This window comes from Saccopteryx leptura, chromosome 4 (genome assembly GCF_036850995.1).
Source record: "Saccopteryx leptura isolate mSacLep1 chromosome 4, mSacLep1_pri_phased_curated, whole genome shotgun sequence".
NCBI classification, from domain to species: domain Eukaryota; kingdom Metazoa; phylum Chordata; class Mammalia; order Chiroptera; family Emballonuridae; genus Saccopteryx; species Saccopteryx leptura.
Genome location: NC_089506.1, coordinates 38,686,454 through 38,705,329, shown reverse-complemented (window position 1 = coordinate 38,705,329; position 18,876 = coordinate 38,686,454). Strand labels below are relative to the sequence as shown.

Genomic DNA, 18,876 nt, shown 5'->3' with positions numbered 1-18,876 from the left:
CTGTCCATGGCAATCCCACACTGGGCTCAGAGGCAGTCGCCAGGCTGTTGGTGGCACGGAGCTGGAAAGGAGCTTGGGCCAACTGCCACCCAGACAGAGTCCTGCGCCTGTTTCTAAGTATAGATGGCTTCCGGGATTTTGATTTTGTTTTTTCTAAACACACGTCAGCCCATGAGACTCAGAAGCAAGTAATGGAGCCAAATAAGTAGACTCGCGGCAGTGATGTCACGCGTTCCTTCTCTAAGGCGGGGTTCTGAGGCGGCCACCACCCTCAGGCCCCGCCTCTGAAAGGGAGGCGCCTGGGTGCCAGTGTGCAGCGGTGCACTGAGCCGCCGCGCTGCTCGCTCTGCCCACCGCTGCGCCGGCTCCTGGCTTTGCTCTGGACTCAGTTCAGAAAAGTTTGATGTTTATTTAAGAAGCGGTGCTTTCTGGCAGTGATTTCCGTAGTCAGGTGTGCCGCAAGAATGTTTAAAACATGCACACCTGACTGTTTAGCCAGGGACACTGACGTCTCTTCCCTTAGACTGGCAAATAGAAAAATGACAACAGCCAACACAACAGTAGCCATCCAGTGTGGATGAATCAAAACTACACCTATTTTTTTTCTTTTTATTGAATTTATGGGGTGACATTGGTTAATAAAATTGTATAGGTTTCACGTGTACGATTCTATAACTCATCATCTGTATATTGCATTGTGTGCTCACCGCCCCAAGTCAAATCTCCCTCCATCGCCATTTATCCCCCCATCTATACCTATTTTGGGTCAGATCAGCAAAAAAGGATACTTTTTGGTGTACAACAGAATTTTAGTCATTATTTGTGTGCCATGAGATTACAAATGTTGAAAATTACTGCTTTAGGGTGTTGAGAGAATGTATTTTCCCTTTTGCGGTCTCTTACCTGCAATTATATTATGTTTGCCTCGGGGTGTTTTTAAGGCTTCCATGCTGATTGCATGACTATATATATATATACACACATACACACACACACACACACATACACACACACACATATATATATGTATGTGTGTGTGTGTGTGTGTGTGTGTGTGTGTATCCCTCAATGATTATTCTGTGAAGAAAACCTGAGAAGACAACCTTTAGAGTGAAACACCAAAAATGGTCAAGGAGAAAACTGAGGGGCTGGCCCTGTTGAAGCTTGATTTGAATAGACTTCCTCAGGCTGTGCCCTGGGGGGCCACACAGAGGCTCAGGGAAGACTTGTGGGCAGTGTGAAACCTCAGGACAGGACCTGACAATGGATGGCTCGGCAAGGCCACCCGGTACCACAGCCAGCCAGCCTCCCGGTGCCCCGCGCCTCCTGCGGAAGCCCTGGCTGCGGCCTGCGCTCCCCGAGGAGCAGGCAGCGATGACGCCGGCAGACTTCTCCTGGCATCTGGAGTGCCGGGCGTGCCCTGTGCTCCAGACACTACTTGAAAAGGGAAGGTTTCTGGAACTCCTGGCACTGTGGCCTTTCCTCTGCCCAGAATTTAGAGTTTATTTTTATTCGTTGAATGAGAAGGAGAACGGGCCCTGTGCTCTGTCATGCTCCGCAGCGCTGCCACATTTTTAGACGGCGGAGCAAGATGAATGCTGTTGGGAGGAATGCGTTTATAGATGAGGCAGTTTTTATCCATCAGAGAGCCATTCCTTTTGATTTCAAACAGGGGCTAAATCTTCTATGTGATGAGTCAGCAAAAAAAATAATAAATTGTCGTCCATCGCATAAATGAGGGTTTGATTGGCTCATATATTGTAGTTTTACTAATCCGCAGCACAGACCCAACTCTGACATCAGAATTCGTGCACGATAGACTATGCTGCTCCGACTTCAAAGGTCCTGTCTCCATGACTTCCGGGACCTCCCCCTGTCCCTTGTGGGTCCTGCAGGCCAGCTGCTCGAAGTTTCCCTCCTCCGTGGTCCCTCTGCCCTGCTGGCTCTCTCAGCCTCCCCCTCCTGGGGAATGAGATTATGGCCCTGTAACTGGGAAGCTCTCTCCCGGTCTCCTCCTGTCCAAATTTCTCGTCTCACCTGTCTTTGAGCAGCGGAATCCCGGGTCCACCGGCCTGTGTCTGATACCTCCAGCCGAGGTTTCACAGGCAGGACACCTCCCAGCCCGGTCAGGACGGCCTTCGGCTCAGCTTCCTCAGGGAGGCCTGGGCCAGGCCGGGAGTGAGAGGAGCAGTCAGTGACCAGAATGGGAGGCAGAGTTGAAACCTGGTTGCAGAAGGGACCAGGGGAGCTGACCACCATCATCTCTTAACATTTACGTTAGAAGATCCTATCGCTCTGTTTCCTATAAAGCAATGCATCACTTAGGACACATTTAGTAACTTGAAAACACTACCAATCTTTAGCATGCATGTGCCGTATCATTTGCACACACATGTAAGCACACTCACACAGATCAGCACGTACACAGTTTAGAGTGACCCCGCCTTTTGTGATTTAATTGAAATCACACAGCGATGAGCAACAGCAGCAAAGGTGAAACATGGGAGCCGTGGAACAGGTCAGTGATGTGGCCAGCATCACCTCCTCCACGAGGACCCGGTCAAGGAGTCCTAGGTCACATTTGTCCTCACTGTTGTCCTCTGCTCTCCCTGTTCAAGGAAAAGTTATATAGCAACAGGATGTCCTGCGGACACTTCTTTGTGTATTGTCACGAGTTCTGACATCTCGCAGAGCATGACAGGTAATTCTCTGAGATTTGAGTTCCAGGATAAAGTCTAACCAACGAAACCAGCTCCTGTTTAGGGTCCTCCTTTGTGGTCCAGCACTTCAAAATCCTTATGAAGAAAAAGGATTAACCACATTTGGTTTATGCAGCCATCCTTACTATTGTGGTAGGCATTGTTTGCCCTGAACATTTCTAAAGCAAAAAAAACCCCTTTAAACATCAGTTCTTATTGATTCATAATCCCCTCTCAAAAAAAAAAAAAATCAAGGTTAAATAAATACATGGTAGTCAACTATACCATATACTTGGTCAAACCAACTCAATTTTATTAAATGCCTATTTTACTTAATTTGAAAATAAAGTTTGGAAGACTTTGTCAGTGTTAAAGTCTTTTTTTCTTTATTCACAAAGTACAATTGAGCGTGTACTAGGGGCCAGGTTGTACTAGGAGCAAGGATGCCAACATTCATAAGACACACTGCCCGACTTGAGATTTGTACAGCCTACGTGAACTCCATGGAAATCCCAGGAAGACTCCCATGGGAGGTGGGTGGCATCTCTATCTCCACAGATTCCCAATGACCTGGGGCAGAAACCCCGAAGTCTTTGACATTAATAGCCAAAAAGGACCCAGACACCTTCTAACCTTATACTCAGATTCCATGGGTGAGGACCATAAAGGTGATATGTTGAACTCAACCTCAGGTGAGAGACAGAACTTAGTCCAGACTCAAAACCACAAATTGATACCCCATTAAATCCCATTTCAAACTTCTATATTAGGATTTCTACTGTAGTGCTTTTCAAGGTCATGTTTAATCTCAGCAGTAGTTATTCCATAAGGCAGTCGAAGACCATTCTTTAGGGATTGGGAAATCCATTCTCATGCCCTTTGACTTCAGTGATGTTAATGCCAAATGACACATTCTCAGGAAGTTTCACCAGAGGAATCCTATAGGGCTGGGCTGTGTGGTGCGCAGGCCTGAGAAACAGCAGGGCAGCCTGCTGTTAGACCTGAGTGAGTAATCCCCGGGCTGAAGGACTGTGCTTGCAGATTCCCCTTTGTTGTATTATCCTGAACATTTGGAATTATGACCCAATTCTAATTAAACTCTCATTTTTAATATTGAAATCTGTTTTCTAAACAATAATCTATCAAGGGGAAGCTACTTCATTTGTATCTGACATGATCCTTTCAAACTGTTTATTCAATTATTTGGGTCACAAATAAATTATGAGTTCACCAAATTTGAGTAAGAAACTGTAGGGTCAAGATTTCTTTTTATGTTATTTCCTCATGGAAACAAAAAAGTATTTTTTTTTATTAGTGCCTCTGGGGGGTTGTTTTATTTTTTTAGTTTTTATTTTGAAGAGTCTTTTGGAGACTGTGTTTTCGGAATGCTGGCTTTGCTGCACTGAGCTCCATAACCCAAGGCACATATTAACTCAAGCATTAAGAAAATACTTGTAGCCTGACCTGTGGTAGCGCAGTGGATAAAGCATCAACCTAGAAATGCTGAGGTCGCCGGTTTGAAACCCTGTGCTTGCCTGGTCAAGGCACATATGGGAGTTGATGCTTCCAGCTCCTCCCCCCTATCTCTCTCTCTCTCTCTCTCTCTCTCTCTCTCTCTTCGTCTCTCCTCCCTAAAATGAATAAATAAAATAAAATAAAAAAAGAAAATACTTGTAATATCTACAGGGCCTCTGAGCCCTGCCACTGAGCAGGAGTGTGATGTTGGGTAGCAAAACAACCAAAAGCATCTGTTTCCAAATTAGCAAAATGGGGACGATCAAAAAACCTTATTAGATAAGGAGTCACCAGATCTGATCATTCTTGAAGTTCTCTGCAGCTGCTACTTGTTGCTGCCTTTCTGTTACCAGTGCAAAATGTTTAATAATGCTAATATGCTAATGATTCACTAAGTTAAAAGAATTTTCAGAGAACGGACAATGTATCCTTTGTCTGAATTGCTCAGAATGCTTATAAAGAAGGAATTGGCTCTACTACTCACTAGCTCTGTAGCCGAGAGGAAATCCCGCACCTCTGTAAGCCTTAGGTTTTAATTATGCAAATGGATGGGAATATTGAAATAGGTGTTCAAGGTAGATGAAGTAATCTCCAGTGTCTAGTGAGTAATGGCTGTGGTCAGGCTCCTGCAGGTATTTGATGAAGGGTGGTTTCAGCCATTCTGAGAGTGGACCATTTCACTCTCAGTAGACTGTGCTTACAAGCATGGCTTGGTGATTCTCTTCAGCTTGCCAGAGAAGCCTCATGTTACTGTTCTTCCATGTTTACCTTGAATTTCTTAGTCTTCCTAGGCTTCCTTATGTCATGAGTAACTTTGCGTGCGTTTCCTCTGGAATCTTCTCTCTTCTTGCCTTCACACATTCCATGGAAACAGACATCTGAGTTTTCAGCAATAAATGGCAGGAGATAAAGGACTTTGAACTTGAGATTCTAGACAGAAGAAGAGGTTGAAATTAATACTGAAAGTTGGGGTTGAACATTATGAGAACAGAAGAGTAAATATACCATCAGTGAGAAAACAAGTCAGTCAACAATTCATTAAAGAAAGAGCATCAAGTGTGTTTCCCAGATGTTCTTTTTTTAATTGAATTATTTAGGCTGACACTAATTTACATAATTATACAAGTTTCTTCTCAAAAAAAAAAAAAAGCATCAAAAGAAACCAATTTGAAGAGTCCAAAGAGTCACTTTATTTTTCCACCCATATTCTGAAGGAATTTGAGTCAACTCAGGGAATGACACTGTAGTTGAAAGATAAATGTGTCCAGGCTGATCATTTATCTCTCAGGTGTAGAGAAAATGTTGGTTCACAGAGGACTGAGCCAGGACAAATGATTCAGATCCTGAAGGAACAAGAAAGAGGTAAGAGTATTATGAGCAAACAGGAGTGGAGAAGGTCACAAGCGAAGTCATAGGTCTGCAGGCCTCTCTGAGACCTTCTGCATGTGCATGCATCTAGTATGCAAAAAATGCTTGTGAATTTTCTACCCAAATGAGTATTGATGGCCCCTGCCCCAAGCAGTAAAGAGACCATATTAGCACAACACCCTCTCATTCATTCCTGTTTCCTCATGAGATGCCTGAGAATCCCTGGTTAAAGTTTCTCCTCTCCTTTCTCCCTCTTATCTAATTGTGGTCAAGAATAATTATTAGATATTTCCTGCCCTGAAAACCATCTAGTCTTCTGTGGTATCCTCCACAGTTCCTCTTGCTCTAACTATAAATGATGTCCTAGAAAATAAAGGAATACTTATATAGTGCTTACTTTGTACCAGGCATTATTCTATACTTTATATATATTAACTCTTTTCTTACAATAAGCCAGTGAAGCAGGTTGCTCTTTTCCCTTTAAGATGAGGAAACTGGCCCTGGCCGGTTGGCTCAGCGGTAGAGCGTCGGCCTGGCGTGTGGGGGACCCGGGTTCGATTCCCGGCCAGGGCACATAGGAGAAGCGCCCATTTGCTTCTCCACCCCCCACCCCCTCCTTCCTCTCTGTCTCTCTCTTCCCCTTCCGCAGCCAAGGCTCCATTGGAGCAAAGATGGCCCGGGCACTGGGGATGGCTTCTTGGCCTCTGCCCCAGGTGCTAGAGTGGCTCTGGTCGCGGCAGAGCGACGCCCCGGAGGGACAGAGCATCGACCCCTGGTGGGCAGAGCATAGCCCCTGGTGGGCGTGCCGGGTGGATCCCGGTCGGGCGCATGCGGGAGTCTGTCTGACTGTCTCTCCTCGTTTCCAGCTTCAGAAAAAAAAAAAAAAAGGTGAGGAAACTGAGGCACAAAGAGTTTTAGTAACTTCTCCAATGTCAACTGGTTCTAACCCAGCCAGCTTCAGAGTCCGTGTTCTGAACCACTACCTTTTGCTGCCACTAAGTTAATTTAATGTTAAGTATCTACCCACTATTTTCTCACCACCCCACCCCAACAGTATTAGGCACTGAGAGAAATGCAAATGTAAGAAATGTGCTTCCTGCTCCTCAAAAAATTAAACATAGAATTACCATATGACCAGCAATTCCAGTCCTTCGTGTATACCCCAAAGAATTGAAAACAAGAACTCAAAACAGATATTTATAAAATCATAATCCTAACAGCATTTTTCACAATCACCAATAGGTAGAAGCAATTCAAGTATCTATCAACAAATGAATAAATAAGCAAAACATGGCATATCCACACCATGGCATATCCACACAGTGGAATATTATTCAATATGAAAAAGGAACAAAGGACTGATGCCTGCTACAGTGAACCTTGAACACATTATACTAAGTGAAATAAACCAGACAGAAAAGGATATATAGTATATTATTCTACTTATATGAAATGTCTAGAATAGGCAAAAACTAGAGACCCAAAGTAAATTAGAGGTTACAGGAGCAATAAGGGAAGAATAGGGAACTGTTGCTTTATGGATACAGAGTTTCAGTTTACAATGATAACATGCTTGGAGATAGCCATAGTGATGGTTGTACAACATTGTGAATGTACTTGATGCCACCAAATTGTACATTTTAAAATGGTTCTGAAGGTAAATTTTATGTTATATATATTTTACTGTAGTGAAAAGGAAGTTTAAAAACCAGGTAAATAGGATTACTGTCCTAAAGAGTTTACAGTCTCCTTAGAGACATAAAATTAGCACATGAGAAATTAACTAGAGCACAGCTAACTGTGAAGCTGAGTGACATGAACCATAATAGTAGGAAGTTTTTTAAAAAGCAAACATCTGGGCACATCAGTGCAGAATGCTAGGGCTCAAGACCCTGGCTGACACCAGAATGCGTTCCCAGTGAGGAGTGTCATGAGCAGAAGAACAGTGGCAAGAATGAGATGAGCTGGGCTTGAACAGAGGGGCTTTGAATGCCTGAGGAGTGGGCTCCGTGCAGGACGCGGTCGGGAGCCATGCAGCTTCTTGAGCATTTACCCGGCATGGTAGAAATGGCGTTTTAAGGAAGCTGGTATAATGATGGCTGGTTCGGAGTTCATTAGAGGCTGGGAAAGCTGGTGATAAAGGGCCAAATCAGGCAAAGAAGAGTAATCCAGGCCTGGTGAGCTAGAGCCTGGACAAGATGAGACTGTTTGGGTGAGAAGGAAAAGAGAGAAAGGAGAAGTGCTTAAGAAGGGATCAAGAAAGCTTGGTGGTAGGGAGGCTAGAGAAATTGGGGTGGAGAGTGTCAGAGAAATGAGAAGAATTCTGTCAGTTGCAAAAACATAAAAATGTTATCTGAAGGAGGAAGTTGGTGGCTGATGACCCAGTTAGGGACAGCTTGGTTTTGAACTCTAGGACAAGGAGCAGGCCGGAGAGGGACAGGGACTCGTGCTGCAGCCTTGAGGATGGACACCCAAGGGTGACAAGCTGAATGCAGCCCTCTCTCTTCATTTGTTGATGTTTATTGAGAACTCGGGGTGTGCTAGCTGGCAAACGAGCGTGGCCGCTGGCCTCTGGGCACATACGGCACGCTGCGTGGGCAGGAACTAGGTGAATGCATTATGAATTGCGAAGGCTGCAGTTGTGCGGACGAATCGCTCTGGAGGAGTGATTAGTGATCCTGGGTTTGAGAGATTTGCCTGGGACAGGAGGATTAAACTGAGAACGGAAGGTAGAGGGGGGCATCCCAAAGCAAATGAAGAGAGAACTTCCCAGGTAGCATGCTCCTCTGAAGAGCAGAAGGCAGACTGGCATAGCTTAGAGCAGCGTCTGAGCATGAGGAGCTGAGGTGAATCCTGCCAGGGCCAAGGCTTGGTCTTTCTCTGAGGAATGAAGGGAAGCCGTTAAGTATTTGTGGTACAAAGGTTATATGAACAGACTTTCTAAAAGGATCACTTTGACAGTGCAAGGGGGTCAGTGCTCGGTAGATTGTCACGTGCACATGTGCACAGAAAGAGAAAAACATTTCACTTCCCGGTCAAAAGCCTTTACCTGTCCTGCCATTGGATCTTGGACTGCAGATGTTTCCTGATATTGATCACAGACTAAGTGACCCACATCCCAGTTTTGCCGACTATATCCACTTCTTAACGCGCTCAGTCATACAAGAGCATTCTTTGACGCATAACTCAGTTCTCTGGCCATCTTTCAGTTCCTTGTCCTCTCCTTCCTACTTGCCACATCTCACTTGGCCTTCTTCCAGAACTTGTGATGAAGGAAATTCTCTTTCTTGAATCAGATGATGAATCACTTGTCTTAGCCGCTGCTAGCATAAGATGCAGCCCATCACCTAATAGAAACATCCAACACAAGGTTCTGGCCCATCTGATGCTCATTACACAGACCAGCTGGCAGCCCCCGCTCACTCCACTGCCACAGCTTGCTGACATAGATTCGGTTTTCAATGCATAACTGATTCCAAGGAAGAAAGATCTCATGGAAATGGCGGACACGTGTTGAGTTATCCATAGCTTATTGCTGGAAATAGGCTGCTCAGCAATGGCAAAGGAGCCAGGAGTCAGAGAGCTCCTGACAGTTGGAATTCTCTACAAGCTGCTAGTTCTCCACAGGTCGGTTCTGGTCCTGGGGAAGTGAACAGTGGAGACATGTCTCTTCAGGGGAGAACAAATCAGTGAGTATAGGCAGTATTCCCCCTGGAAGATCCCCTAAGCCCAGTGCTATCTCAGTGAGTGAAACCAAACCCACCTCCCTTCAGTGCTAGGACAGCTCCCTCTGGCTTCTGTTGGGTTCTTTCTGTGGAGTAACTGCAGCTGTCATGTTGTAGGAAAGAGGGAGGTTTTATTCCTTGTGGAGAGATGCTCACTGTATGAAAGGCACATGGGATACTTATATCTTGGGCAGAAAGGCAGGGGAAGGTGCTCATACAATTTCAACAGGTGGTTTCTCTCTCTCTCTCTCTCTCTCTTCCTCCAGCTCTTCCTCTCTCTCCATCTCTCCCTCTCTCCCTCTCATTCTCCTCATCCTCACACCCTCACTTTACAGTTAAATGAGACTGTGACACATTTTACATTTTTTTCTGTAATGTTTACTTCACCTTTTTTAATGTGTTTATTATATATCAACTGAATATAACACTTAGTTTACAATTTTAAGAATTGCCCCCAACAAAATCTGTCTATATTGATGCTTTTGATCTAAATCTTTAGTTCTGCATGAGTGATATGGAATAAAATAGATAATAAATAAGGGTCCAAAGGAAGTAAAAAGTCCGCATGGAACTGAGGCTGAAATAAATGGAATATACTCTATTTCCCATCTATTATTTTTAATAGACTTTATTTTTTAAAGCAGTTTTAGATTTGTAGAAAAAGAGTGCAGAAAGTACAGTTGCCACATAGCCTCCTTTGTTTACACCTTTCATTCAGATGGTATATTTGTTACAACTGATGAACCAATATCGAACCAATATTGGGGGCCCCTCCCTCCCTCCCTCCCGTCTTTCTTTCTTTCTTTCTTTCTTTCTTTCTTTCTTTCTTTCTTTCTTTCTTTCTTTCTTTCTTTCTTTCTTTCTTTCTTTTCTTTCCTTTCTTTCCTTTCACTCTGTCCTTGAGGATTTGTATGATTGAATAATGCATAGTGAATGGGACTCTTACCAACCACCCAAGTGCAGGTTAAAGCAGTAGACATTTCTCTTGCTCTGATGCTGGAAGGTCATGGCGGCTCTCTCAAACAAGCACATTTGATCCCAGGGTAGGTCTCAGTGTGGAATTATTGAGGACTTCAGTTGGGGGTTCTGTGTGTCCTTGGACAAGCTCCGAGAGCAATGGGATCGGCCAGCAAGAAGTTCTATGGAATAGAACTGTTTGATTTTCTGGAGAACATGTTTTCCCAACTCTTTAGTCCACTTTAGCAAAACTTCAGACATATTTACCCACCCTTTTTTCTTTTTTAATTACTAGTGATGTCCAAAACATGAGGACTGAACATCTTGTCATTAAATACCATGATTATCTAAAATGAGGCCATTTCAAGTTTTTAATAGACATGACTAAGCTGACCCCTTTTATCCTAGGAGGAAAGAGTAGTTTCCAATCTCTAGGGGTTTCCAATCCCTAATGATAAAATAAAATCAATGTGGATGTTTAAACAGTCGCCGTTTCTTTATTATAAAGAGAAAATGTTTGTCTTCCATATTTTTAAGCTGTTGAACATGTCAGGTTGTGAGCACAGAGCGATTTTAGAAAAAGATCTAGTAAGTATCCAAATGTTCTGTGACTTTATATTTCAAGCCAGAGCATTTCATTCCACAAGTCCCGAGCCGGTGATTCCTTTGGAGAGCCTGTTCTTCATGGACATGACTAATACGGGGTTCTTCACAGCCTTACCATCCTTGGTCATAACGTTGCTCAGGGCCGGAGCAAGGCTGCCAAGACCACAACGTAGCACTGTTAATATTACATGACAGTCGGAGATTTTTTTGGAAGACCTCCTCTGGCTCACTGTTCATACGCCCCCATTGATATTTGTCTGGAGATAATTTTACAGGCAGTTTATTTACAAAGGCATCAGAAGAGTCTCGGGCTTCTTCTTACAGATTTTCTGCCAAATACAACTTTTAACAGGGAACTGGCTTGTGCTGACCCGGAACTGAAGAACCCCTTGTAGTGTCATAAGCCACCACTTTGTCTCTCCGGTTCCATGTCCATGTCATGTAAATGGAGTTTCAGACCATTAATATGTATGGACTTGATCAGGGGGGAAAAATTAAAGGAACTCTTTAAAATATGAATTTCTGTTTTCTCCCTTTTTTACTGAGTGATGAAGGCATATTTTTAGATGAGCAAATAGTTGAGCTTTTTTTCTTTCACTTTTTAAGATCACTGTAAGTGGCATATTTCATAACCATAGAAACGCAGGCATTTCTGGAGTAAATTAAAACTGGAAGCGGGTCGTATTGGCTGACAGGGGAACTGTCGCTTGTAAAGTGATGTTGCCAGAGGATGAGGGATCACGTGAACTGCGTCTGAAAGGGGTCTGAAATCATTATACCAACTCCCAAGCGGGTGAATAGTCCTTTGTGGGCACAAAGGACAGCCAGTGGGTTGGCGAAGGGCAGGAGAAAGAATCGACTGCCAGAGGACACTTAGAATCAAGTTTTCACACCATGTTTTAGATTCTCTAACTTACGTGTTGTTTTGAATCCCATAAAGAGTTTCTCGAACATTAAATTTTAACAGCCCTCTAATTTGAAAAGATGGGCCAAAATATGCTGGAAGCAGCTGTGTTAGACCTCAGAAAGAAGCTGTCCACCTGGGGAAATGCACAAACTGCCTCCCTCAGCGAAAGATAACCTCGCTGTTAAGTCTTTTCAGGGCTTTGATGTTATTTTTAAGGAAGCACAACAATCTGAATCAAAAATAAGATTTCTTTTTTTTTTTTTTTTTTTTTTTTTTTTGCTCCTGCTTCCCTTTCCTTTTCTTGTCCCTTCTCCTTCTCAGTTGTTTTCATTGCTATTTTTACATACTATACTTCGGGGGAGGGGGGGGTGCAGTGTGAGAGATATTTATTTAAGTGCAACTCAAAATAATTAAAATGCCTATCTGTTACGAAGTAAACTCAACCACCCTGTTGAAATAACAGCAGTAAATATAGATCAGCAAAAGCCCAGAGATACAAAGTTGAGAGTCATCACTGGCTTTAGAAATGGAAAACAGAAATCATAGTCGCTATAGGTTGTCAGCCCAGAAGCAGGTCTGAGTACTAAATCGTCTAGTGAGTAGTTGTGGGATCACCAACCAAATTACTTTAGATTGCCTTTTTTGAAAATCCGTGTTAAAAATAAGTCCCCCCTTAATTGTGTAATTGTATCTGTATTGGCTGGCTTGGGCTATTTTATCAAAAGAGATCAGCCACAAATTTCTGCCGGCTTTTAGCTGTAAGAACTTTTCTCCTTGGCAGTAAGATAGGGAGAGTGCATACGTTGTCAAGCTACTACTGTACATATGCCCAGTATTCCGGCCTGTACTGTAAAGGACATTAAAGAAACAGTCGGCGGACAGAAAGGGCAGCGGGAGAGAAAGGCGTGGATATTGATTGCACACCTCGTGCTAGCCAGTCAACTCACAGACTCCTCTCAGAAACACTCACTATATAAGTAGTGAACATGAAGTTAAATCTCTTGCCCAAAGTCACATAGGAAGGAAATCTCAAAGTGAGATAAATGTGACCTTCCCATACACCAGGGGTCCCCAAACTTTTTACACAGGGGGCCAGTTCACTGTCCCTCAGACTGTTGGAGGGCTGGACTATAAAAAAAAAACTATGAACAAATCCCTACGCACACTGCACATATATTATTTTAAAGTAAAAAAACAAAACGGGAAGAAATACAATATTTAAAATAAAGAACAAGTAAATTTAAATCAACAAACTGACCAGTATTTCAATGGAAACTATGCTCCTTTCACTGACCACCAGTGAAAGAGGTGCCCCTTCAGGAAGTGCGGCGGAGGCCGGATAAATGGCCTCAGGGGGCCGCATGTGGCACGCGGGCCGTAGTTTGGGGACCCCTGCCATACACCATCCAACCTGTAAGGTTGAAAACCTAGTTGAGAAGCTTAATACTCATAAAACAACCGAAGAAAAGTGCCCGACGTTAAGTTTTAATGACCAGTTAATGCTGGCGTTTAGGACAGAATGAAACTATTTCATCTTGACTTTGTCTGGGAATGAAGGAAAAGTATAGCTTTACCCGTAATGGATTATAAAGTACCTGTACCTATGTGAGTTTGGTTGACCCCAGACCGGAGTCTTATATGTCTGACCCATTCAACATATTTTCTTCCCCGCAAATTGACAAATAACTAGTGTGTAGGTTTCAGCCTCGGTCTTATGAACCCTTTCATTCTCCAAATGTGTCATTCCTCTGGTGATGCCATTCAGTTTTGTGGAACATGTAAAAATCTTAGAACTTTTCAAAAATGCTTTAAATTTGAGGGGATTTACCATGAAAATGTTTTAAAATATAAATTCCCACACAACTCTTCTGATTTATTTTAATCTGATTATATTTTAAATCCATGGTCTTCCTGGCAGGAATATGAGAAGCTACCTGTCTCTTTCAGAGGGGAAAAAAAAAACAACACACATTCTGTTTCAAGGCCAAGGGAAGGTGGAGTTTGAGTGAGGTTTGCTTTGGACATGGCTTCTGTCACTCGATAATTGCACAAGTTCCCTCTCTAAGATGCTCGATTAAAATTCTTGATGACTTTAGTAATCACCACAAGGCTAAGAGAATCTAATGTTCTTGAATTTGTTCCATACTCATAATATATTCAGTAACCATGTGTAGTGTAGTAATCAAACAAATTCTCCAAAACATGCTGCCAGCTGCGTTTTTAAACTTTAGTAAGTTCTGTATGCTGGCTATTCCTGCAGCCTCGTTAATCCGCCGCCGGGGTAGTAACTTCCATTACAATTCATTCAGATAGTACGTGTCTGTTTTAGAAACCTCAACTTTTCTAACCCTCTTGGAGACCAATTTATTTAAGTAATAAAAATGGGAAAGTTCCTGAGGAGATGAGAAATTTAAGATTTTTAGATGTTTATTCCACAATAATTTATTTTATGGCTTTTTAAATTTTAGACCCTGTCCCTCCTCACCCTAATACCATATACAAAATGGAACTAAGAGAAGAATTGCAGGTCAGCTTTTACAACTCAAAAGTTGATTAGCAAAACAACCACAGTAAGAAAAGGTAGATTCCATAGGAATTTCAACATGATAAATTAAAAATTATAATAGCAGAAAACCCTAATATTTTAAATATTATTTACTAACTTATTCTCTGGGTTCTTAATGTAATCCTTACTCATTCATGTTTATCAGACACACACACACACACACACACACAAAACAGGATAATTATCATTATAGCTATTATATGATTTTCCAAAGGAGCAAATATAACTACTGAAACCTGCATTACACTATAATTGACTAGATTTTTTAAAAGTTCTAATTCTGCTTCAGTAAACAAGAAAAAAGTGGCACATAGGAGAGTTGATACTTCCTGCTCCTTCCCCTCTTCTCTCTCTCTCTCTCTCTCTCTCTCTCTATCTCTATCTCTCTTTCCTCTCTAAAATGAATAAATAAAGTCTTAAAATTAAAAAAAAAAAACAAGAAAAAAGTTATTTAGAAAATATAGTGTTTAAAATGATTGACCAAGATCTCTGTTTTCTATAGGGATTTTCATGTTCATGTGCACATATTCTGAGTTACTCATTGAAGCCTCAGGAGTTCAAGACTGGTCAGCATTTCATTTTGTGAGTTTTAGCAAAGAACTACTTAAGAGGGAAAAAATAGTCTCACAAATAAACTTATATTTAAAAAAAAAACCAGATGTAGCTCTTGGGGCTTCCAACGCCTCTTAACAGAAAACATCTGCTGGACATCCTGAATATTTCTGAGACCTTGAGAACACACCCACACATTTCCAGTCTTTTTCCTAACTTTTGTAACTGCTCGCTTTTGTAACTGACTGTGTTGTTCCATCCAAACAGTTGTTCAGTTTTGCCTTTTATTAAAATTTTGTTATTTATTTGTTTATTCCATAGATACACATTGATTACTTACTGTTATTTGGGAAGCGAGGGAGAAGATGAGAACAAATTGATGGATAGAAGCATTGTCAGAAATAAAACTAGTTTGTACGTAGTGTGGTCGGGGTGTTTTTTAGTGCTAGCATTGGCTTTGCTCAAGGAAATCAAACCAACTCATTTTTGGTATGATCCAAGTCTTTTGAAATGAATAAGACAGTAAATTACAGTAACATGAAGTATAGCACATGTCATACAAATTTATGAAAGTGTCATATAAACTCAAGGAAACCTAGTTTTATGTGTTTTGAAGAGACAATAGGGTTTTGTTTGTATGGGAACTAAAACAAACAAAGCTTATTTTTAAAAAGCATCCTCCAAGTTCACGTTTTGTTTTGGGAAACATTCAGCTTTGTTACTTTCTAAGTGGCTCAGTTTTATTGCAAACTGACCTTTGTTACGCTCATCTCAGTCCATGCAAGTTAGGTCACTCAGTTTATATTAGTTATATTTTGCAAGATTCTATTGGTCTACAAGATCTTAAACTGTACCTCTGTGAGTGAATCAGTTACTGTTCAAGGCACAAAGTATAAGGGAGCAAAACATAACAGTTTATTTTGATTTGTCTTGTCTTTTTGTTATTTTTTAAATTATACTTGGCATACAATATTATATTAGTTTATATAGCATCGTCATTTGACATTTATACACCTTTACAAAGTGATCACCACAGTAAGTCTAGTAACCATTTATCACCGTACAAAGTTATTGCAATGTTATTAGCTGTAAGCTAATTGTTTTTCTTTTAAAATAAACTTTCTGAGACAGTTAGGTCTGAACACATATTTAAAGGTTCTGCTCTTCTTGTAAAATACAAGACTTGTAAGAATAAATATAATTTTTATTTGTTCAACAAACATGCCGCCACCATCTATGTGCTAGAATGGGATATGGGAAAGAGATGTACGTTTTAATAAGACACAGCGACCACCCCTTCAGCAAGCATCACCACTTTAATAAGACACAGCGACCACCCCTTCAGCAGGCATCACCTAGTGGAGAACGGAGCAGGAAGCTCTCCCAGCAAAGACATAGATAAGTGTGGCATGTGCTGGGCCAGGTGTGAGTGTCCTGATTGTGGTGACAGCAAGAAGAGCAGCTACATCACAGGGGAGGGCCCCCGGATGGCTCATCGTTGGAAAGTGGGTGCTGTGGGGGGCCGAGCAGTTCGAGAGCTGAGGGTCTGAGGAGTAGCACCTTTTCAGGAGGCGGGAAGGAAACCCCTGCAAAGATCCTGGAGAACAGGCAGGTAGACAGGCAGCGGGCAGCTAAGGCGGTCGTCCCCACCGAGGAAAGCTGTGCAGCGTCCGCTGCCTCAGGGGCCAGGGAGAGTCGGGACCATGGTACGGAAGGGGTTGGTAAGAGGAAGGGGAAAGAGGCTGGGAGCCGGGGAGACACGGGCGGCAGTGAGTATAAAATTCCTGTAAAATCCTAACAGCAGATCTCGTCAGAGATCAATGAGGTGAATTGTCATTGGGGAAATGCTCTCTGTTCAGAGGACCGGGAGGGATTAAACAAACAATGGAAGATGCTCTTGGGGTACTTGGAAAGATGGGGCTCAGGATGTGATGTGGAATCTCTGGAGGACCAGGCAGTGTGATGCCTGGGGTTTCATGTACGTGTCCCCGAAATGCCCACTAGACATGTCAGGTGGGAATCCCGGCAGGGAGCATTTAGACTGAGATCGCCACCTTCCCACTGCCTGAATTGTGAGGGAGCCGTCTCCCTCACCACCCAACATTTTCCTAGAAGGGCACAGAGCTTTGCTGGAGGGGACCTTTAACTTAGGTAAAGGGAATGGCTAGAGGATTTAATGGGCTCTTAAAGCAACAGGCATGAGCCAACCCCGGACCCCGCCCTGCAGCCCAGGCTCGGGCACCTGCTTCTCTCCTCTCTGCAGGTGAACATGGGGCGTACATTTTATTCAGAGAGGTGGCACCTGAGGCTAGGGAAGTGAACAAGTTCTAGTTGAGTAATTTATAGAACATTTGAAATCACTTCATTATTTTTGTATATTTGTACCTCTTTACTCCCCTAACCCCATAACCACCTCACTTTTCCCCATGGTTTCTGGGGCTTTTTAAGGAGGGAGAGAGACTGATGTCTCTCCCCACCAGTTCGTGGCCTTCGGTCTTCCTACCAGTCAGCGTGTTCCCAGTGTTGGCTCAGTATACTTTTGTGGTCTCTGGGCATACACTTGGGAGAGCGAGCTGAAAAGCAGCTAAAGAAATCAAAGTTCATTGGTAGTTGGAAATCATTTTCTGATGAATCACTCCATGAAGGAAAAACCATGCCAGCCATTTAGCGGTCAAGTCTCTGCCTCCTGAATTGATTCCTGGCATGAGAGATCGTGGCTTTCCAACAACGTGCTACTGTTTTGCATGACAAAGAGGAATAGTTGGCTCCAGGATATCACTGCTGAACTGAGCAGCTAATAAATCTATGACAGCATTAACCATAAATCCCAGATGTAAATCAGGAAATTGTCATTCATAACCAGCAGTGTGTCTGAAGTCAGAGCAATAGTAGGTGAGAGGCCTGCAGAAGCAGATATCACCACTAAAGACATGTATGGCTTCCTTGATCTACACAGAAGTAGGGAGAAGGGGTGTATTCACCAAGCATTCACTGGATGCAGCCTACCACACAGTCCTAGAGATATGCTGCACAGATTTGCATGCTGTCTGATCTTGAAGTTGTTACAGTGTAACTGCCAACATGCTAGGACATTAGCAGAGATATGCTGCATACAATTCTATTTGCATATGAACACCATGCTATTGGGTGACCTACTCCCATGTGAGTAAAACCAGATCCATCTTGGGGCATCCAGGTAGGGTAAAATTACTGTCTATGACCATGTAAGGTCATTGTAATCTAGTTTGGAACTTAAAAGTGAATGCTCAGTTGTTTTAATTTATAAAGAAGCCAAGCCTGACCAGGCGGTGGTGCAGTGGATAGAGCGTCGGACTGGGATGCAGAGGACCCAGGTTCAAGACCCCTGAGGTCCCCAGCTTGAGCGCGGGCTCATCTAGTTTGAGCAAAGCTCACCAGCTTGAGCCCAAGGTCACTGGCTCAAGCAAGGGATTACTCGGTCTGCTGAAGGCCCACGGTCAAGGCACATATGAGAAAGCAATCAATGAACGACTAAAGTGCCACAACAAAAAACTGATGATTGATGCTTCTCATCTCTCTCCATTCCTGTCTGTCTGTCCCTATCTATCCCTCTCTCTGACTCTCTCTCTGTCCCTGTATAAAGAAGCCAAGATACTTTTTCTACTATTTTGCTAGACGTTAACTTCTAATAGAGTCTTCAATTTTTGTTCTTTCTCATGTATATATTTTTCTCCTTCACGTATTCATCACACCTTCTAAATATATTAAGATATATACCTAAATAGATGATAGATAGATAGATAGATAGATAGATAGATAGACAGAACTAAGTAGTAGTTCTAATTCCATTTATGATCAGTAAACACTCGAGGATCAGTGAACTGCTTAACTAGATCTTGCTTGCTGAATGGGGAAGGACTAAGTCTTCAGTTGCTTCTGATGCCGAAGCTTGTTAGAGATGGCTGGTCCGTAAGGCTGCCGCCGCCGTCTGAACAGGCGTCC

At 42.7% G+C, this 18,876-nt stretch overlaps 1 protein-coding gene across 2 annotated transcripts in view; it reads left to right on the top strand.

Annotated features, from left to right (window-relative positions):
* Positions 1 to 18,876, top strand: part of COL4A2 (collagen type IV alpha 2 chain) — a 201,294-nt gene that overhangs the window by 85,316 nt on the left and 97,102 nt on the right. The gene's annotated exons all lie outside the window — the stretch shown is intronic.